Source organism: Zootoca vivipara, chromosome 2 (genome assembly GCF_965207765.1).
Source record: "Zootoca vivipara chromosome 2, rZooViv2.hap1.1, whole genome shotgun sequence".
NCBI lineage: Eukaryota > Metazoa > Chordata > Lepidosauria > Squamata > Lacertidae > Zootoca > Zootoca vivipara.
In genome coordinates, this window is record NC_142584.1 from 43,593,626 (window position 1) to 43,600,512 (window position 6,887).

The following is a 6,887-nucleotide window of genomic DNA, read 5'->3' on the forward strand; positions in this document are numbered from 1 at the left end:
AACTTACTTGGGAAGTTAGAGAGAGAAAGGAAAAGGTTTCGAGGTGGCTCATACATGCAGACCATTCCAAGCCTCTAGATTTCTACTCAATGGTTGTACCCATAACATAATTGCATTAAGATCTGGGTGGGGAGGAAAGTGTATTTATATTCAAGATGTCTCACACCTCTTGTAGGGAAGTGAGAGCCATTTCTGTTATCTATGCTGATGGTAACTACAGGTGTTGTTTTCTCGCTCTGGGTGGCAAAGTCTCAGCTTAGTCTACTTTGCCAGCCAAAATGAGGGGATATCTGAGTCATTGGATGGAGCATGCAATTCCTTGGCAACAAGCAGCAAATTAATGCACACCAACCTGGGAGTAAGCCTCATTAAACACAGTGTGTTTACTTCCAAGGAAATGCACACATGATTGTGCTGCAATTATAGCATTTGTGTGTCTTTTGGGAAAGCAATCGATCTTCAGGGTGTGGAAAACTGATCCTCCATCTGCGAGAGGGCTGAGCCCCCAAACAGAAAATGTTCTGGCATTAGGAATAAATTGTTTCCCTGCCCCCCCCTCCCAGCCATACCATGAGCACTTGTGGACTTTGAACGTAGTTAATCCAGAATTACTTGAGACTTTTTATTTCAGCAACTCTATCTACACTATGACACTTTCATTGACATTAGGGGAATTAATAAGAGCTGTTCATCCATCAAGATACACGTGCTACTCTTGGTTGTGTGTGTTCTTTCTGGTTTGAATATCTTTTCAGACAATGCAAAACATTCTTCAATAACTTGCAAGAGTCTCAATACACATTTACATTACAGTGGTACCTCGGGTTACAAACTTAATTCGTTCCGGAGGTCCGTTCTTAACCCGAAACTGTTCTTAGCCTGAGGTGCGCTTCTGTTAATGGGGCCTCCCACTGCCGCCACACAACCAGCGTGCAATTTCCATTCTCATCCTGATGCAACGTTCTCAACCCAAGGTAATACTTCCGGATTGGTAGAGTTTGTAACCAAAAATGTTTGTAACCAAAAGCATTTGTAACCTGAGGTACCACTGTACAGTGGAACCTCGGTTTACGCCTACCTCCATTTACGAAAACCTCCGTTCATGAACGGCACGGACCTGGAAGTATTTACATCCGGGTTCCGCGGTGTCAGATGCGCAGGCACGATCTGTGCAGTGCATGTGTGCGTGCGCAGAAGCCCTCTATTGGCGCTTCGCGCACGCGCAGAAGCATGCCTTCGGCGAGCGAATGCTTTGGCGAGTGAACACTTCCGCGGAACAGATTGCATTCGCAAACCGAGGTACCACTGTATATGAGATGATGCTTGTGTGCTTGTGCCACTCACTGACCATTCCTTCAGTCCTGAAAGACTGCTCTTCTTAAAATCAAAGCACATTTAACAGTCACTTCACAAATGACACCCCAGTTCAGGCAAGAGATATCCCACTTAGTATTGTCCACCAGTATTCAGTCCTTGTTTTGAGTTTATACATGTGGCTCCATCATCACCTTGGTCAACAGAGAACGGAGGCAACATTCCTATGGCTATTATAATGTATGTCCCAGATTTGACTCAGTGTTGCATGGAAGTTCAGCTACCAATAAGCAAGGAAGTAGAAGAATCACAACCCAATTCCACCCTGGGTTAGGTCAAAATAAATGGGTTAAGGTGTGCCTAACTCTGCACAGAATCAGGCTGCTAGTGAGCAAATAATTGCAGAAGTGTTTTGTACATTGAATTGTCATCATGAACACAAGAAGCTGCCTTGAATTGCATCAAACCATTTATCCACTGATGGTCAATATTGTCTATGCCAACTGGTGGTGTCTTTCCAGGGTTACAAGATGCACATTTTCCCCATCCCTACCTAGATATGCCAGGGAAGGAACTTGGAAACTTCTGCACTGAGTTACAACCTCTCTGTTGAAATAGGACCTATTTACAAACCTCACTGAAGCTACCATTACCATTCTGCGATTGAACTGGTACCAAGAACAGCACCTTCCTTCCTTCACCTCCACTTGAACTGGTTCACTGTCAGGTGGAAATCTAACAGCACTACTTGGGCAATGGATGTAGAGTTCCACTTACGCAACTCTATAGATCCAAATATACAACAGACATCAGGGCAGCAATTACATTGCTTCACAAAAGGAAGGACACAGTTGTATAACATACAGTGCAACTGAAATTGCTATAAAAATAAGTTTTATTACATCTCATAAAAGGTGAAGCAAGTAGATTTTATTACAATGCCTATAAGTAAAGTAAGTAATTTACTGTGGAAAAGTGGAGATGCTGTGGAAGTTATCTGGCCATAGATATAGAAGCTTCCTTTGTTACAGAATAATGCAAATAATATATTTTTTTCATAGCTTAAAAGACATTCTCCCAGGCTGTATGGAAATATACTAATTTGTAACTTTCAAAACCAACACACTTATGCTTCAGAGATACATAATTTAGTAACAAACAGCCAGTCTGAATTTTGATCAGGTTTAAAAAATGGGTACAATGGCCTCCAGACTTCAAATGAGCTAAGAAAGCTCCCTGGCTGTTTTCTTCCATCTGAAATTTAAGGAATTAAATTACTACTTTCTCAAATCTTCAAGGAAAATGTGCAAGTCAAAAAGGTGGGCAATGCCCTCACAAACAGGGTAAATGCTATATCCCAGCTATGCTATCCTACTGGGGCTGAGAAAGATTTAGAGTTATTGCCTTTCCATACATTCCTAATAAGTAAGAATTAAGGAAGGTTAAGGGAGAATAATTTAATTCTTCTGGTTAGATTTGACAATCTACCTCAGACAGATGCTGTGTTAATTGGAATAAGACAACATCAACTCACATCCTAATCCTAAATGAGTTAAGACCTCTTGGCTTCAGCTGAATTTAGGTGGCGCTGTGGTTAAACCACTGAGCCTAGGGCTTGCTGATCAGAAGGTCGGCGGTTCGAATCCCTGTGACGGGGTGAGCTCCCGTTGCTTGGTCCCAGCTCCTGCCAACCTAGCAGTTCGAAAGCACGTCAAAATGCAAGTAGATAAACAGGAACCGCTACAACGGGAAGGTAAACGGCGTTTCCATGTGCTGCTCTGGTTTGCCAGAAGCGGCTTTGTCATGCTGGCCACATGACCTGGAAGCTATACACCGGCTCCCTCGGCCAATAATGCGAGATGAGCGCGCAACCCCAGAGTCAGTCACGACTGGACCTAATGGTCAGGGGTCCCTTTACCTTTTTTAAGTGTTGTTAAGTGAGCAAAATCTGAATCTAAACCCATGAAATCCTAAAATATTTCATGAAGTGCAATCTGAAGTCAGTGCAGTTAGCCCATAAGAAAGTCCACCTTTTACTTACTAGCAGCAATGTTCAATCTTAGTACTTTGTTTTAAAATGGTATCCTTTCATTTAGTGTGTCATAAAAAAAAGTTGTAATAGTCATGCTGCTGTGGAGTTGTACTTGAAAGACTTCAAAGGAAAATTGAAGGATTTATGTCAAGCTGGAGGTCTGGAGGAACTGAGCAGCCATTGACTTCAGTGGTATTAATCTTGAGTCCAATTTTCATTAGCTTTCAAAGTAGACTCTTAGCTGTGGGGCTCCATTTTGTAGCACTCTGTACTCTCCTGAACACCTTGATTGTCAGGGGTGTCTTCCTGCGATAGCACAATGGGGCTGTGATTCTATCAAGATTTCATTTGCTTTTCCCTCCAAAGACCTTTGCTCTTACTTGCCAATCCTATCCACAAAGATAATAAAAAATGATTACCTTGTAGCATTGGTGAGGACTGTATCCTATAGCCGATTTGGGTATCTGTTTGCAATTGTGGGAAACATAGCATCACTCTGGGCAATGAAAGAACTAGACAAAAGCTGAAAATGACAGCCCATTTCTGGAGCTGATGTTACTACGTAACGGTCACTGCGCTCTAACAGTGTTTGTGGATATTGCATTTACCGACAGAATAGCCATAGAAGGTTCCCCCGCTATCTCTTGATTTATGATCTGTAATTTATGTTGAAAGAAGCCAGAATACCCATCCAACAATGGGGTGGCTGCTCATCTCAATGCGGGATTAGACACAGTCTCTGCATAATATAAATCCAGGGAGGGAGAGGGAGGGAGAAGTACATTAATTAGCAAGGTATACTGGTATACTTCCAGAGGCATCATGAGGAAATTTCTTATATTACCAAGCAGGTGTTGAGATGTTCTAGTGTTGCCGCAATACACTTCATGAATATATTACATATATGCAATGTGCATCGTCGACTTTTGGGAATATAATAAACGGGGGAAATTAATGAACAGTTAAAGGCACTGTAGCAAAGTTTACAAAAATGATAGGAGGCATGGCTAGTTGGGGGAATGATTCCATCTGTTGTCAATGGACACTAACAGTGTAGGATTGTTAAAAGGCATGCAGTCTCAGATATGAAAGCTCTGGAAATGACTTTTCTCCATCCCATCCCTAGGTAGTACATCATGCTATAGGGATCACCTGCTATGACTTCCCTCATATGCTCTATACGAGTTCCCCATGCTACATGGAGGAAGATGACTTGCAACAGGACCTTGTTGACAGTGGCCCCCAAATTGTTGAGCTTTTTCCCTGCAAAAAACCTCTTCCCTCCCTCTGTTGTTGTTTAGGCAGTAAAGTCTATGATTTCCCTGGTGGCTTTTAGGGTCATCACTGGAGTTGGATAGAAAGTTCTTTTCATGTTTTGCTGGGTTTCTTTCTGGTGTTTAACAGATGAGTTAATAGTCTCTCCTTCTGTCTCACCCACAGTGTTTTTTACTTATTCATTGACTGAAGGTGTATTTGGATTTATTAAGATTTGTGAGCCACCCTTATAGATTTCAAATGGTGTCATGTAGTTGTTGTTAGTGATTACTTTATGAAGAAACAAACACAAGATGTTGGATGAATAAAGGGCCACAATTTCATTAACTGCTTTAAGAACCTGCAAAGGAGGAAACCAGAATTCCTTAAACTATGGAACTTCCCTTACAGTACCCTCACTGCTGGGGATAAGCTGTGTGGAAGCTGCCCCTTCCCATTTCCTCCTCACTTCTGGGCAACTCTAGGAATGCATCTGCTAATTTCAAATTCTCTCTGTGTCTTGTTCCCGCCCCCCAATTTTAGGTTCAGGTTTCCTATTGCTGCATCACTTTGCATTTTTTTTTAAAAAAAACCCTAATGAAAATTCATCAGCATCGCAGTGTGTAGTTCTCCTAATACATACACAAAAATGCTGACAAACTTTCATGAGGATCCTAATATGCACACTTTACAGGCAATTTCCCCTAATAGAATGCATTTTTGCCTCAGTGACTCAAATGGTGAATTCCTATCATGGCACCATAACTCTACGGAAGATCAGTCTATGCCTCTTCACCCTCCAAAGGATTTCTCTATATCAGGCTTCCTCAAACTCGGCCCTCCAGATGTTTTGAGACTACAATTCCCTTCATCCCTGACCACTGGTCCTACTAGCTAGGGATCATGGGCATTGTAGGCCAAAAACATCTGGAGGGCTGAGTTTGAGGAAGCCTGCTCTATATGCTCAACAATACTACTTACTCTAATGCAGCCTTCTCCAACCTGGCGCCCTCCAGATATTTTAAGCTACAATTCCCATCAGACCCAGAAATAACTTTAATACAGGCATCCCCAAACTGCGGCCTTCCAGATGTTTTGGCCTACAATTCCCATGATCCCTAGCTAACAGGACCAGTGGTCAGGGATGATGGGAATTGTAGTCCAAAACATCTGGAGGGCCGAAGTTTGGGGATGCCTGCTTTAATATCTACCTCTTAACCCACACTTAACGGTGTATATCTAGCCTATGCAACTAACTCAGCACACAAAGAGCCACCGCCTGTTTGACTGGAGATGGTGGTAGGAAAACAGCCAGTCCAGGGAAGAAAGCTTTGCTTGTCACGCCAAAAGATGAACGTCTTGCAGTATCTTGGAGGTGATTGGTAGGCTCTGCTCTGTCAGTAAACCTCTGTTTTAATTAGTCAGCCAAATGCTTGCTTGTGTGGGAGAGCATCAGCAAAGGTGTCCTGCAGCTACTTGTCTCTCCCTAGCAGGTTGGGTGCAAAACCATCATCCACACATCCTGTTGTACAGCAGAGCAGAGAAGGGTGCAGGATTCACACATAGCCAAATGCCGCCATGCTTTGCATCTCCCTCTCATAATCTTTCTTCTTCGGCTCAGTTCCATATTTCGCCTCATTTCTTTTCATACGTAGCAACTTGCCCTTTTGTTTTCAGATAGCTGTATTTAGTTAGGTATTTGCAATCCTATTTCTGATGCTCCGTGTTTACTGAATTTCTTCTGTGAAAGTGCACTGGGGAAACAAGAGTGCTGTAAAGATCCTAACTGTGCAAAACTTGTCAATTGTATGTACAGATAGCTTTCAGAAGAGCTGTAGGCAGCATTATAGAGGTGTCCCAGTACACAGTAGGCATGCTTAAATGTTCTGTCCTGCCATGTTCTCAGTTCTTGTTTATTTTGATAGGTACTGTGTTCAGTTGGTCAGAATGCTACCATAACAACTCAGTTTCAGAATACTGATGCCCAGCTCTCCTTCCTGCTGCTGAAATGGTGCTATCCTTATTGCAGCATCTTTGGATGCTTCTCTAGAGATTCCTGCAGTCTAGAAGAAAGATGGCAAGGGTGTGGACTACAGTCTTTGTTGAGGGGGCAAGCGGTATATTTTGCCCAGTTGTAAAGGGAGGAATGACATGACTTACTCATAGCTTGGATATGGGGAACAAAGGAGAGAGAGGAGTCAAACAGAAAGCCAAGGTTATGTAGCTGCTCAACAGGGTGGCTAGTAACATTGTCAGCCGATACAAGGAGAGAAGGGCTTGGAAGGAA